Below are 14,773 nucleotides of genomic sequence, written 5' to 3'. Positions count from 1 at the left end.
CTCGCGGTCCGTGAGTTCGAGCCCCGCGTCGGGCTCGGCTGATGGCTCAGAGCCTGGAGCCTGTTTCCGATTCTGTGTCTCCCTCTCTCTCTGCCCCTCCCCCGTTCATGCTCTGTCTCTCTCTGTCCCAAAAATAAATAAACGTTGAAAAAAAAATTTTTAAATAAAATAATACAGAAGGAAGGGCACTTGGCTGGCTCAATTGGTACAGCATACAACTCTTGATCTCAGGGTTGTGAGAGCCCTATGTTGGGTGCAGAGATTACTTAAAACCAGAATCTTTAAAAACATAAAATAAAATAAAGTAATACTTGGAGCATGTGGGGGACTCAGTTACTGAGCATCTGACTCTTGATTTTCAACTCAGGTCATGATCTCATGGTTCGTGGGATCAGGCCCCATGTCAGGCTCCATGCTGACAGTGCAGAGCCTGCTTGGGACTCTCTCTCTGCTCCTACCACCCCCCACCTGCATGCATGCACACATACACTCTCTCTCTAAAAAATAAAAAATAAATTAAGTAATACAGAAGGAATAAGGATATATTCTAAATGTGAGAAAAATGAACCAAAGAGAATTATCATTAAATATTAGCAAGAGACAGTCCCACTTTTAAATTTTTTTAATGTTTATTTTTGAGAGTGTGAGTGAGGGAGGGGCAGAAAGAGAGGGAGACACAGAATCAGAAGCAGGCTCTAGGCTCAGAGCTGTCAGCACAGAGCCCAATGTGGGGCTCAAACTCACAAACCGTGAGATCATGATCTAGCTGAAGTCAGATGCTCAACCGACTGAGCCACCCAGGCGTCCCATGTCCCACTTTGAAAACTTGACTCTGAGTGGCTTAAGGAAAAAGAGGCAAGGAGAAGGGAGGATGCCCAGCCAAGAGCTCAGGCAAGAAAGGATGCAGAGGGAGGAAGCAAAGAAATGTAAAAGGGGAGAGGACTTTGCTAACAGTGGTCTGGCATCAAGTTTAATCCCCTACTCATCATCCCTCAACACCCAAAGCCTTCATTATTAGGTAGTAGCTTGAAAGGGCAGTCCCTCCAATTCTTGGGCAGTTTATGGAGCCAAATGTCAGTACAACTTTAACTACCACTTACCAGAATACCTGCCAAAGCAAAGGGAATAATTTCACCCCTCTTTACACGTGAAAGCTCTTCAAATATTTCAATTACAAGAGAAACAACACCCACCTAAGTCTTCCATTGTCCAGGCTACAAAGTACTGTAGTTCCTTCAACCTTATGACAAATGCATTCTAGTTGAAAGGCAGCAAAAACATAAAACTTTTAGTCAGAAACCGTGGCTCAAATCCAAGCGTGGCCACTGGTTAACTCTGTATTTTTAACCTTGTTTCCTCATTTATAAAATTAAGGAAAATAATAGTTGTGCTAACTACCTCAAGATGTGTTGTGAGAGGACCATATTTAATGAAAGATACACATGAAATGTATGCTTTTTCAGCTCTGCTGCTATAGATGCTCAATCGATTCCACAGTACTATTAACATTAACCTCATAAACCTTATGAATTAAATTAGTTTTATAAATAAAGTTTGGGAACCCAACCCAGCTAAGCACATGTGTGATGGGAGGAGTCAGAGCAAAGCCAGGAGAGGAAGTGATTAAAAATCCAGTACAAAACAAACAAACAAACCAGTACAGCTAGACAGCTTTCTGATTGACATTTATATTCTATACTAGACTTCTAAGAAATCCAAAATTTAGGATGCCTGGCTGGCTCGGTTGGGGGAACATGCGACTCTTGATCTTGGGGTTGTGAGTTCGAGCCCCATGTTGGGTGTAGAGATTACTTAAAAAAAGATAACTAAAAAAAAACAAACAAACTTTAGCGCACTTGGGTGGCTCACTCAGTTACGTGTCAACTCTTGGTTTTGGCTCAGGTTCTGATCTCATAACTCCTGGGTTCAAGGCCTGCATTAGGAGCAGTACAGAGCCTCCGGGATTCTCTGTCTCCCTCTCTCTCTGCCCCTCCCCCACTTGCTCTCTCAAAAATAAACAAACATTACAAAAAAAACTTTAACATAAACTTCCAGTTTGCGTTTTTTTAATTTAAAAACAAGGAACATTAGTAACTGAAATGCCAAAAAACTTTTTTTGCAAAGTATTTTATTAACTACAGTGAAATTCTGGTTATTAATAAATGATTTGCATTCCATGATGATTGAGCTGGGTCTGGCCCAGCAAGCCTTTGAACTAGATAGGTAACAGGAAGGTTGAGTAAATGTGTGTCTAAAGTGTGTTTTTCTAACTTCATTTCCAAGTCAAATACAAATATAAAAAAACAAAATCAGAACAGAAATGTTTAACTGCATTACTTCTAGAGCCAACCAAGAGGAGTTAGTGCAGGCCCCACTAGGCTGCATATCAATGTAAATCTGCCCTTGTGGGGAGGACATCTTTTTTCCCTCCAGACCTAACCACTCTAGATGACCCAGATTATTTTCCCTAAGCATCAGCATGAATAATTTAGAGTAGGCTTTACTGTAGGGGCAATTTCAATAATTCACAGGGCAGTATTATAAGTATATAAAAGTTCAGGAAGAAAACAAGACTATCGTGTGGGCCTGGAAGTTTTGCCAAGTCACCCAAAAATCCTCTTGGCTGCACCCATCAAAAACTTCCAACACATATTATATACCTTACATGGCTTTTTGGTCAAGGTTGTTTATTACTGATCACTAGAGTAAGGGGATTTGTATACAATTTATAAATATGCAAACTTTGCTACCAAGGACTTACCCACTTACCTTTCAGGCCTATCAGTTTATCCCCCAGAAAAACTCTGTATCTGCATTATCCAGCTGGTTTTCTATTTTCCCCTTTATGAAAGTTGCTACTTTTACCTGCAAGGTGAGTAATACTAATACTGACTTACAATAACTTGTAATGTTTAGGGTAATCTAGCCTTTGGTACTTCATATACGCTACTCAGAAAACTGCCACAGACTCACACTGCACTGGTAAAATCCTATCTATATTATTTATTTCCCGACTTCCCACCACTCCCCCATCAGAAAATAGAATTCTAAGAGTGCAGGGGAGTTTGGCTGGTTTGTTCAATGCTGTTGCCCCAGAGCCTAGAACAGTGCCTGGCACTTAACAGCCACTTAATAGATATCTGAACTGATGGAGCACCTGGCTAGCATAGTTGGTAGAGTATGTGACTTGATCTTGGGGTCTTGAGTTTTAGTCCCACATTGGGCATAGAGTTTATTAAAGAAAATGAAAAATAAACAAACAAATAATTATCTCCTGACTTGAAAAACTAATATATTTTTATTATGGATTATTACTAGGAAGTCTTTAATCACGAGTAAGAGTGATACCAGCTAATTTTTTTAAGTTTATTTGTTTGTTTGTTTGTTTATTTATTTAGAGAAAGAGGGGCAGAGAGAAAGGGAAAGAGAGAGAATCCCAAGCAGGCTCCATACCATCAGCGTGGAGCCCTACAAGGGGCTCAAACTCATGAACCATGAGATCATGACCTGAGCCGGAAGCAAGAGTCAGATGCTTAACCAACTGTGCCCCCCAGGTAACCAATACCAGCTAATTTAATGGAACTTCCAGAAGTATTAAGCAAAGAAAACAAGAAGCATGGGTGGTTCGGTTGGTTGAGCATCCCACTCTTGATTTCGGCTAAGGTCATGATCTCAGTGTTCATGGGTTTGAGCCCCACATCGGGCTCTGTGCTGAAGGTGTGGAGTCTGCTTAGGATTCTGTCTCCCTCTTTCTCTCTGCCCTTCCCCTGCTCGCTCGCTGTCTCTCAAAATAAGTGGATAAACATTAAAAAGAAAAAGAAAACAAGAAGCAAAAGTGTCAAAAATATCCCATTTATTTTTTAAAAGTATCCTCCAAAAACCCAATGCTGATGAGAAGGGAAGAACTTGAAACCCTCATACACTGCTGGTGGGAATGTAAAATGACGCATTTTTGGAAAACTGCATCACTGGTGGTTCCTCAAAAACTTTAGCATAGCTATCACATGACCCAGTGATTCCACTCTGAAGTACATATGCAAGAGAACTGAAAATACTCATCCACAAAGAAACCTGTACATGAATGTTCACAGCAGCATTATTCATAATCGTCAAAAGTGGAAAAAACCCAAATGTCCATCAACAAAATATAAACTATTATTTGGCCATAAAAGGAATAAAGTGTAAATAAATGTTACAACATCAACAACCCTTAAAAAAATTACACTAAATGAAGGAAGGCAGACAAATGACCACAATTTGTATGATTCCACTTATATGAAATATCCAGAATAGGCAAATCCATAAAGACAGAAAGTAGATTGGGATTTCCAGGGACTGCAGGGAAGGGAGAATGGGGAGAATGGGGGACTATTAATCAGAACAAGGCTTCTTGGGGTGCCTGGGTGACTCAGTTGGTTAAGCATCCGACTTTAGCTCAGGTCACGATCTCACGGTTCATGGGTTTGAGCCCAGGGTCAGGCTCTGTGCTGACAGCTCAGAGCCTGGAGCCTGCTTCAGATTCTGAGTCTCCCTCTCTCTCTGTCCCTCCCCCGACACATGCTCTGTCTCTGTCTCTCAAAAATAACTAAATACTAAAAAAAAAAAAAAAAAAAAAAAAAGAAAAAGAAAAAAGTTCAAGGCTTCTTTCTGAGGTGATGAAAATGTTCTGAAATTAGAGAGTGGTGATCAATGCACAACTCTATGGATATACTTAAAACCACTGAAGTGTACACTTTGAAAAGGGTGAACTTTAGGGTGAATTAATTCTATCTCAATAAACCTGTTATTTTAAAAGAAATATACATGGGGCATCTGGGTGGCTCAGTCGGTTAAGCATCCGACTTCGACTCAGGTCACAATCTCACAGTTTGTGAGTTCAAGACCCGCGTCGGGCTCTGTGCTGACACCTTGGAGCCTGCTTCGGATTCTGTGTCTCCTCTCTCTGCCCCTCCCCAATTTGTGCTCTGTCTCTCAAAAAATAAATAAATATTTAAAAAAAAATACATGTTTGCAAATGAATACATGAATACATCATTCAGGTATTCAAATGAATATATGCACTCAGGTATTCCTGTGTTCAAATGAACACATGACATAATAAAGAATGTTAAAGAATAAAGTATGGGAGGGAGAGGGAGACAAGAGTTGAAGCAAGGAAGAGATAAACAAAAAAACAAAGACCAGGGGCACCTGGGTGGCTCAGTCTGTTAAGCATCTGACTCGATCTCAGCTCAGGTCTTGATCTCAGGGTTGTGAGTTCAGGCTCCACAGTGGGCTCTGCGCTAGGCATGAAGCCTACTTAAAGAGAAAAACAAAAACAAAAACAAAACAAAGAAGGATTAAAAAAATACAAGGCTGCAGGCCTTGCGTGGCGGGACTGAGTCAGGCTGAATAAGCGTACAATGAGGGGAGCATAAAGAATAAAAATGAGGGAGCTCGGGTTGCAGAGTCCAGCAGGTAATTTGTAACAGGGGAGAGACAGCAAACCTGGGTAACTGTAACGATTCAATGGAGTTTGCAGAAACCAGACCAGAAAGGGAGAACAAGAAAGAACATGAGAGAAAAGATTTAAGACTAGCCCAAACCCACTAATGTTTAAAAAGAAAAGTGTACAAGAAGAAAATTTAATAGTTTCCGCTCAAGAATCCTTGAGCCTGGTAGGATAAAACCAAACCATAACAAGAAGCTTCCAGGCAAAGAAGGGAGTGGGCCTCAGGACACTGGCTGTCTTCTATGTAGGAGAAAAGGGGCATCTCCTGGGAGAAAGTGCAATTGTGACTGTTCTGGAAAACAAGCAGCTCCAACGGACTGCCTCGGGAATTCTCGGTAGAAGAGGTGTGACTGAAAAATGGCTGACTTAGGATTTTTCCCAAGAACATGAGAAGGGAGAGAGGAAGAAAAGGACACCTTTAATTTTTAACAGATACTTCTTTATAAATCTTAACAATGCTGCCAGATTTTTTGCATGCTTCTTTCCTAAGCTTAACCAAGGTCTTTTAAATTTTTCTTCGGATAACCTCAGTTCTTTTGACAAGAAGTATAATATGGGCTTTTATCATTTTTTTCTTAAGATTTATTTTTAAGTAATCTCTACGTCCAACATGGGGCTCAAACTCACAACCCTGAGATCAAGAGTCACACTCTCTCCCCACTGAGCCAGCCAAGCGCCCTTCCTTTATCATTTTTGTTTTCCCGAGGCTACACACACAATGGATAAACTTGAAATTTAATATCTTGATTTCTTAAACCTTGATTGCCCAAATACATCAAATTAAAACAAAAACAAAAACAAAAACAAAAAACCAACCAAGGTGAAGGTATATATACAAGGGGAAAGGGGGAAGCAATATACAACAAATGCATATTCCCTCTAGAGCCAGGAAGAAAGTTAATGCCCACCTGGTTTCTGGATTACAACACAGATATTAGAGATAGTCCCCTCCTTCAAGAAGTAAGATTTGAATTAGACACCAAGATACAATTAAATAGACTGCAAACTGGTGTGTACAATGGGAAGTGTCTCAGGGCCTGAGAGGTCATGCACACCTGGAGTGAAAAACTCCAAAGGGCAGGGACTAGGTGATCTCTACTTTCTTGGTAGTGCTGACATGCCTAGCACATAACACACCCAGCAGATGTAACAACCTTCAGTCAAACCACACACTCTGCTGTGCACTGTGATGTCACTGGCTCATGGAGTAAACAGACAAAACACAGGCCACCAAATCCTACCTGGACAAGGAACTAGACAAGTATGCCGGAGATAGGTCAAGAGATCCCTTCAAGGCAAGGTAACATCTAAGCTGAGTTTGAAGGAGATAATTCAGATGAAGTGAGTGAAGAGCATTCCAGCAGAGGGAAACATGGAGACTGGAAAGAGTTAAGGGACCAAGAGTTATTCAGCAAAACTCAGTGAAGCACCAAAAAGGGGGAGTAGAGGGATGAGAGTGGAGGCCAGAGCCCGGTGATGAGGTGTCACAGATACCAAGCTAAGGATTAGTAAATCCGATTATGAAGATAGTGGGAGCCACTGAAGGCCTTAAAATTGGGGATGGGGTGAGGGTGGGGTTGGGAGGAGTGACTATGAACAGATATATTTTGGAAATATGGAGGCAGGAACAAACCTCTGGATTTAATCAGAAAAGAACTACACTGAAGACATGGGAAACGATCAAGAAAAGCACTGTAAACAAGATCTGCACTCTTTTCTAGGGGACAAATTTCCTTTTGGGGGTTACCAAATTATCCTTTGAAAATGGAGAATTTATGGAGCACCTGGCTGGCTCAACAGGTGGAGCACATGACTCCTGATCTCAGTGTCATGAGTTCAAGCCCCACATTCGGCATGAAGCCTACTTAAAATAAAAATTTGGGGGGTACCTGGGTGGCTCAGTCGGTTAAGCATCCAACTTCAGCTCAGGTCATGGTCTCACGGTTGGTAACTTCGAGCCCCGCATTGGGCTCTTTGCTGTCAGGGCAAATCCCACTTCAAATCCTCTCACTCCTCTCTGTCAGTACCCTCCCCCATGCACAGACACTACCTCTCTCTCTCAAAAAAAATAAACATTAAAATAAATAAATAAATAAATAAAATAAAAAATTTTTTAAAGTTTTGAACATGGAGAACTTACAGGTAGCTGAGAAGAGTACAGAAGTTAGTATTACGAAAAATTAAACTGCATTTGTAATTTTAATTCAAGACACTTTTAAAATGAGGGGCACCTGGGTTGGCTCAGTTGGTTGAGCATCTAACTCTTGGTTTCAGCTCAGGTAATGACCTCACTGTTTGTGAATTCAAGCCCCAAGTCAGGCTCTACGCTGACAGTGTTGAGCCTGCTTGGGATTCTCTCTCCCTCTCTCTCTCTGACCTTCCCCCACGTTTGCGTGTGCCTGTGCTTCTAGGCGCTTTCTCTCAAAATAAATAAATAAACTTAAAAAAAAAAAAAAGACACTTTTAAAACGTATGTTTGGAGCACCTGGGTGGCTCAGTCGGTTAAGCGTCCAACTTCAGCTCAGGCCATGATCTTGCAGTTTGTGAGTTTGAGCCCCACATTGGGCTCTGTGCTGACAGCTCAGAGCTGGGAGCCTGCTTCAGATTCTGTATCTCCTCCTCTCTCTGCCCCTCCCATGCTCATGCTCTGTCTCTCAATAATAAATAAATGTTAAAATAATTTTTTAATGTATGATACATTTTAATATATTACAGTTTTGTGAGTACAAAAATAAGTAAGTAAAAAGATTTACAATAACTAACTCTAAGTCCTATTAACAGCAGACCAGGATGAATTTTATAAAGACTTCGCAGATATAGAGATCATCTGCTACATTAGTTTTGAGAGACAGAGCACAAGCTGGGGAGGGCCAGAGAGAGGGGAAGACACAGAATCCGAGGCAGGCCCCAGGCTGTGAGCTGTCAGTACAGAGCCTGATGTGGGGCTCGAACTCACCAGTTGTGAGATCATGATCTGAGCCTAAGTCGGATGCTTAAACGTCAAAATCTGAGCCAAAGTGGGACGTAACCGAATGAGCCACCCAGGCGCCCCTGCTACATTCACTTTGGAACAAAGCATAGCCACTTCTTTGCTTCAGCATATCTGAAATTCAATCTATAAGCCTAATTTCTTGATAGGCTGTTTCACAGCAAAATTCTAAAGTCACATACTAAAAGATTTCTGAGCTACCAGAGAAACCCCATGGGGGTTCTTTACCTCGGCAGCTAGTCTATTCACCACTAACAATTCCAACTACCAGGAGGAATTTCCCTGCCTAGGCTTATTTTGTTGGCACTAGCACACACACACACAAAATATCCTGACACTTTATATCCAGTAGGAAAGAATAATCAGAATAGTAACATCTTTAATATCAAGCAAATGTAACAAAGCCTTCTCAGTTGCCTGTGTATTTGGACAGATGACCACGAAGTAAACTCATATTTACTTTTAAAAAATAACCTTTGTTTTAATTTTCTTAGCACCAAAAGTCCCAGGAAATTTTCCCTGAACTCCCTAACAATAGCAAAACAATAGTTTCTAGGCTCTCTTTATATCTAAAAATATATTATTGTGATAAAGATAACCAGCCTGTATTTGCCATTTACAATCACCATATACCACCATTTGCCAGCACCATCATTTCATAAAAGATGTTTAATTTTTAACACCAAGAAAATGACATACATTTTTTTAGAAAGGGCAATCCTGGGGCACCTGGGTGGCTCAGTCGGTTGGGCGTCCGACTTCAACTCAGGTCACAATCTCACAGTCCGTGAGTTCGAGCCCCGCGTTGGGCTCTGGGCTGATGGCTCAGAGCCTGGAGCCTGCTTCCGATTCTGTGTCTCCCTCTCTCTCTGCCCCTCCCCCATTCATGCTCTGTCTCTCTCTGTCTCAAAAATAAATAAACGTTAAAAAAAAATTTTTTTTTTAAAAAGGGCAATCCTTTAATTGAATAAATTTAATGAAAAATTTCCCATATTGTCCTTGTTTTTCTCAATATGCCAAGGCCCATTCAACACTCCATTTCAGGGGTCTGACCAAGAGCCTCCAAGATTTGTTCTCACCAACTCCCAGTCCTTGTGGAGGGACCACAAACAATGTCATGGAACTGGTGAGAAGACCCAGTTCTACCAAAAGCCAAAGAGGACTCTATTGACAAGGATACATTAAATGTTAAAACTGGCAACTTGGGCGCCTGCGTGGCTTGGTCAGTTAAGTGTCTGACTTCAGCTCACATAATAATCTCCTCATGAGTTCAAGCCCTGCATGAGGCTCTCTGCTGTCAACACACAGAGCCTGCTTCAGATCTTCTGTCCTCCTCTCTCTCTGCCCCTGCCCTGCTTGCGCTCGCGCGCGCGCGCGCTCTCTCTCTCTCTCTCTAATCAATAAACATTAAAAACAAAAACAAAAACAAAACCAAAAAACGGGAACTCAAGCTCCTTTCACCTCCACCCCTCCTTCACCCACTCCACCCCCATCCACACTTTACAAATAGGGAAAGGAAGGTCCAGAAAGGAAAACTGACTTGCCCAAAGCCATAAAACCAAGAGAATCTCTAGCCTGCTGACACCCTCACTGACTAGTCCTCGACTGAGCTGGACAGTTGATGTAATACTATGTACAAGTTAGCCATGTGATTTAAATATGTATGTGGTTATATGGCAAGTCTTAGGTGAAAACCCAACCCTGGTAGTAATTTTGAACCCATATACTATCATCTGAGTCATCTGAAATTAAGATGTACTGTCTCAAATCAATTATAAAGAGAACCTCTGCTTCACAGAAACCACATCTCAAGACAACACAATGTAGATATACATCCTAAAAATGCAAGTTTAAAGCTTTTCTATGGCACAATATTCACTTTCTTACTGAAAATGAATGTCAAGAAAAATCCCTACACACCTAGAGTACACACAGCTATTAAGAAACATTCTCCAGCTACCTAAAGTTGCTGAGTCTTTAAAGGCTCTGCTTGGTGCACACTAAATCAAAAGAGGGAAAGAGACATTTTTAAGAAGGAAGATAAATTATTGGATCAGCTAGCTATTTCTTTACCAAAAAAATTTTCCCCAAATCAATAACCCTACTGCTCCTTACAGATATACCTATCAGTATTGTTTGACTATTTCATAACTGCATGTATTATGCTGATGGCTACTGATATCTACAAAGCTCTGATTTCATCTCAAGATACATCCTCCTGGCTGACAGCAAACGCTCTTTGGGCTCTGCAACATTTTTCAGTTTCCTGAATCTGTTGTAAACTTAGGAAACATTATCAATGACTTGAGACGCTCTTCTTACGATATTTTTCTCTGTAACCAACACACTGCAGAGAATTTATAGGAATTTTTCCTGGCCCTCCCATACCTGCCGGGAAATTACCAAGGGCATTAACAAATGAAGGATCTCTACATTTGAATGATCACAGGAATTCTTACTTGGTCTCGTAAATAGGCTGAAACTACGTGGAAACTGATTTATTTTCCAGTCATCTCCAGGGGAGGTGCTCAACAATGAAGTATGTCTTAAATATAACCAGTTATGCCATACAATGACCAGATTGAGTTAAATGCAGAATTCCTCGGCAAAACACCAGATTCATATCCAACCTGATGCAAGTAACCAGGTTTCAAGAAAAAAAGAACATTCCGCTCGCATAAAGATGACCTCCCATCGGCGCGGGCGAGGGTGGGGGCGCGTGCCCTGGCGGAAACAGAGCCTTCAGGAGGCCCGGGGTCCGGCGCCCGCAGCCCTGCTCCCAGAACCGCGTCCTCGAGGCCCCGGGCAGCGCTGTCTCCGCCGGGAGAAGGGACCAGAGCTATGGGGCGCCGGCCCCAGCCTCTCCTGGGGAGCGAGGAAAGGAAACGGCGAGGGTCACGTTCAGCCCGACGCCTCAGAGGGACCAGCAGGCGGGGACTGGGGTGCGGGGGTGCAGAGCCACCTGGGACCCAATAACAGACAGGAGTGGCCGCGGACCCAGGGGTCGGCCTAGGTGCCCGGGAAGGGGACAGCGCAGGCGCGGGACGGGCTGGGGGGGGGAGGGGGGACAGCGGGGGACCGCGCAGGCGCGGGCCCGCTGGGGTCTGCGGGGCCGCCTGGGCCTGGCCGCGCGGGCGGCGCTGAGGAGATGGACAGGCCCGCCAGCGCACACTGAGGGAACCCGGCCCCGGCTCTTACCGCGCGGCGCCGCCTCGCTCGCTCGCTAGCTCCGGGATGGGGCCGGGCGGCGAGCTCGCCCGGTGGCGCGGCCCGAATCCGTTGAGTCCGGCCTCAGGGCAGCAGCCAACCCCGCGGCGCCGTTCGCCCGGCCCGCCCTGCCTCCTTCGCGGCCCCCGCCCTCGGCCCGCCCCTGGTCCGCCCCACACAGCGCCTGACAATTGCGCAGGCGCCCTAAGGCTCCGCCCACGTCCCGTCGCCGCGCAGGCGCCTACGGCCCCGCCCACTCCGTTCACCTCCCTCGGGTCTCTGGGTAGCGCAGGCGCCCTTTCACCTGGCCAGCCACAAAAAAAGACTCCGGCACGTGGTTCTGACGGGTCAGGTTTTGCGCTAGAGCTCCGGATGGCAGATGCTCCTGGGTGCTGCGTTTGGCGCGGTGGGGTGATGAGTGTAGAGCTCTCTTGTCCCAAAGCCTTACCTCAGCTCAAAGGTCCACCTTTCCTGCAGCACGTATTTACAGTGTACCAAGGACGGTGCTAGGCATGAGGTAGACAGTAGTGATAAAAACACAAGCCCTGCCCTCCTGGCGCTCCCCGTGCAGCCGGGGACACAGACACTTAAACAGGTGAGCAACCAAAAACATGAAGCTAAGTATCTTTATCAAGTTAAGGAAGTTCTGTTAGGTCACTATTATCTTACAGATTTTTTCCTTTGCTTGAACTACGTTAATAAATTTTTATTACATCATGTTAGTTTCCCATGAAAAAGAAAAATTGGACTTGATAAATTTTCCATGCATTGCTGGACTATTCACTAATATTTTATTTAGCATTTTTGCATTTATGCCCATAAATGATGTTGCCCTTTACTTTTTGCTTTCTTTTTTTTATTTATTTTCTATTTTGGAGAAAGAGCACCAGCGGGGGAGAGGGGCCGAGGGAGAGAGAATCCTAAGCAGGGTCCATGCTCAGCATAGAACCCAACATGGGCTCGATCCTACGACCCTGGGTGCTGAAATCAAGAGACCTGCGCCCAACCCACTGAGCTGCCCGATACCCCTACTTTTGCTTTCTTGTACTGTGCATGGCTGGTTTGGGATTTAATTTATAATAAAGTCATAATGAGTTGAGGCGACTGCTGTTTTCTTCTTTATCTGGAAGATTATGTATAAGAGGATGTTTCTGTTCTTTGCAATGTTTGCTGAGGTTGCCTATAAAATTATCCAGGCCTGGTATTTTTCTTTGGTTTTGTTTGTTGTGAGACTTTTCGGGGGATAGGATGCTGATTTTAAACTAAGCATTCCATTTCTTTAATGGTTCTATATTTAGACAATTTTTTTGAATGTAGGCTCTATGCCCAAAATGGGGCTTGAACTCACTACTCAGATCAAGAGTTGCATGCTCTACAGACTGAGCCAACCAGGCACCCCCAGACAGAATTTCTACTTCTTTCTGTGTCATCTTTGATAAGTCATATTTTTGTGGGAAAGTGGCTGTTTTATTTTAGTTTTCAAAAACCGTTGGCATAAAGTTATTCATATAATTCCCTTATGGTTATTTGTTTTAATTTTATTTCAGAATTTTAATTTCAGAAGACATCCATTCCTATGGTTCCTCTTCCCAAATGCACCTACTTATATTCAGTTTCTGGATATCCTTCTAGAGATACTTTATGAATATAAACAAATATAAAAATAAATAGATATGTTCTAGGGCACCTGGGTGGCTCAGTCAGTTAAGCGTCCAACTTCGCCTCAGGTCATGGTCTCATGGTTTGCCAGTTCGAGCCCCACATAGGGCTCTCTGCTGTCAGCACAGAGCCCACTTTGGATCCTCTGTCCCCCTGTTTCTCTACCCCTCCCCTGCTTGTGCTCTCTCTCTCTCTCTCTCTCTCTCTCTCAAAAATAAGTAAACATTAAAAAAAAAACCCCAGGTGAGCAAGTTTATCTCTGTACCATCGGTTCCATCCTTTAGACCCTTACCTAGGTCCTCACGGGCCCCTGTGTCTCTGCAGCCATGAAGACAAAACCTGTTTCCCACAAGATGGAGAATACATACAGGTTTCTTACATTTGCTGAACAATTGGGGAATGTGAATATTGATATTATTCACCAGATTGATAGAACTGCAAGCTATGATGAGGAAGTCGAAACCTACTTTTTTGAGGGTCTGCTGAAATGGAGAGAACTGAACCTTACAGAACACTGGCAAATTTTACAAAGAAGTTATTGACAAGTGCCAGTCCTTCAACCAGTTGGTCTATCATCAAAATGAGATAGTTCAGAGTTTGAAGACTCACCTGCAAACCAAGAACAGTTTTGCTCATCAGCCCCTTTTGGATTTGGTTGTACAGTTGGCACGAGATCTGCAGATGGACTTCTATCCACATTTTCAGGATTTTTTCCCGACCATCACCTCAATCCTGGAGACTCAGGACACAGTTACTAGAATGGGCTTTCACCTCACTGTCCTATCTTTACAAGTACCTGTGAAGACTGATGGTGAAGGACATGTCCAATATATACAGATGACCCTTTTCTCTCTCTAATTCGGGTTTGGTTTGATTTTTGTTCCTTTTAAATTTTATTTTATCTTACGTACAATTCAGTGCTGTTTAGTAAATTTATAAAGTTGTGTAAATACGACCATAATCCAATTTAAAAACATTTCCATGATCCCCAAAAGATTTCTTATGTCTGTCTACAAGTCAGTTGTGCTCCCCATCTGCATCAGTTTTGAGGGCAAAAGCATATGGCCTCTCCTTCACTAACGCTCTCTCTCTCCCTTTCTCTCTCTCAAATTGAAAGAAAGAGAAAGGGAGAGAGAGAAAGAAAGAAGGAAAGATTTCATAGAAACATTCTGCTTTCAGATTACAGGGGAAACCTTTATTCTTTTCTTTATAAATACTATTATTTTTTTATTGTTATTTTTTATTTTTAATGTTTATTTTTGAGAGAGACAGAGTGTGAGTGGGGGGAGGGGCAGAGAGGGAGACACAGAATCGGAAGCAGGCTCCAGGCTCTGAGCTGTCAGCATAGAGCCCGACACGGGGCTCGAACCCACGAATCATAAGATCATGACTTGAGCCGAAGTCAGACGCTCAACCAACTGAGCCAC

At 43.1% G+C, this 14,773-nt stretch overlaps 1 protein-coding gene across 2 annotated transcripts in view; it reads right to left on the bottom strand.

Annotated features, from left to right (window-relative positions):
- SPECC1L (sperm antigen with calponin homology and coiled-coil domains 1 like) overlaps nt 1–11,822 on the bottom strand; it is a 145,694-nt gene extending 133,872 nt beyond the window's left edge. Inside the window, exon 1 of one of the 2 annotated variants that reach the window (XM_040443545.1) lies at nt 11,679–11,822. The gene's annotated coding sequence lies outside the window, so the exon portion shown is untranslated. Of the gene's footprint in view, nt 1–5,181; nt 5,216–11,678 lie in introns of those variants that run through there. The other variant, XM_040443544.1, reaches the window with a different exon arrangement.
- Nucleotides 11,823–14,773: the final 2,951 nt, after the last annotated feature.

This window comes from Herpailurus yagouaroundi, unplaced genomic scaffold (assembly GCF_014898765.1).
Source record: "Herpailurus yagouaroundi ecotype Mexico unplaced genomic scaffold, PumYag 191, whole genome shotgun sequence".
NCBI lineage: Eukaryota > Metazoa > Chordata > Mammalia > Carnivora > Felidae > Herpailurus > Herpailurus yagouaroundi.
The sequence above is the reverse complement of the archived record's forward strand: the minus strand, read 5'-3'. Positions and strand labels throughout refer to the sequence as shown.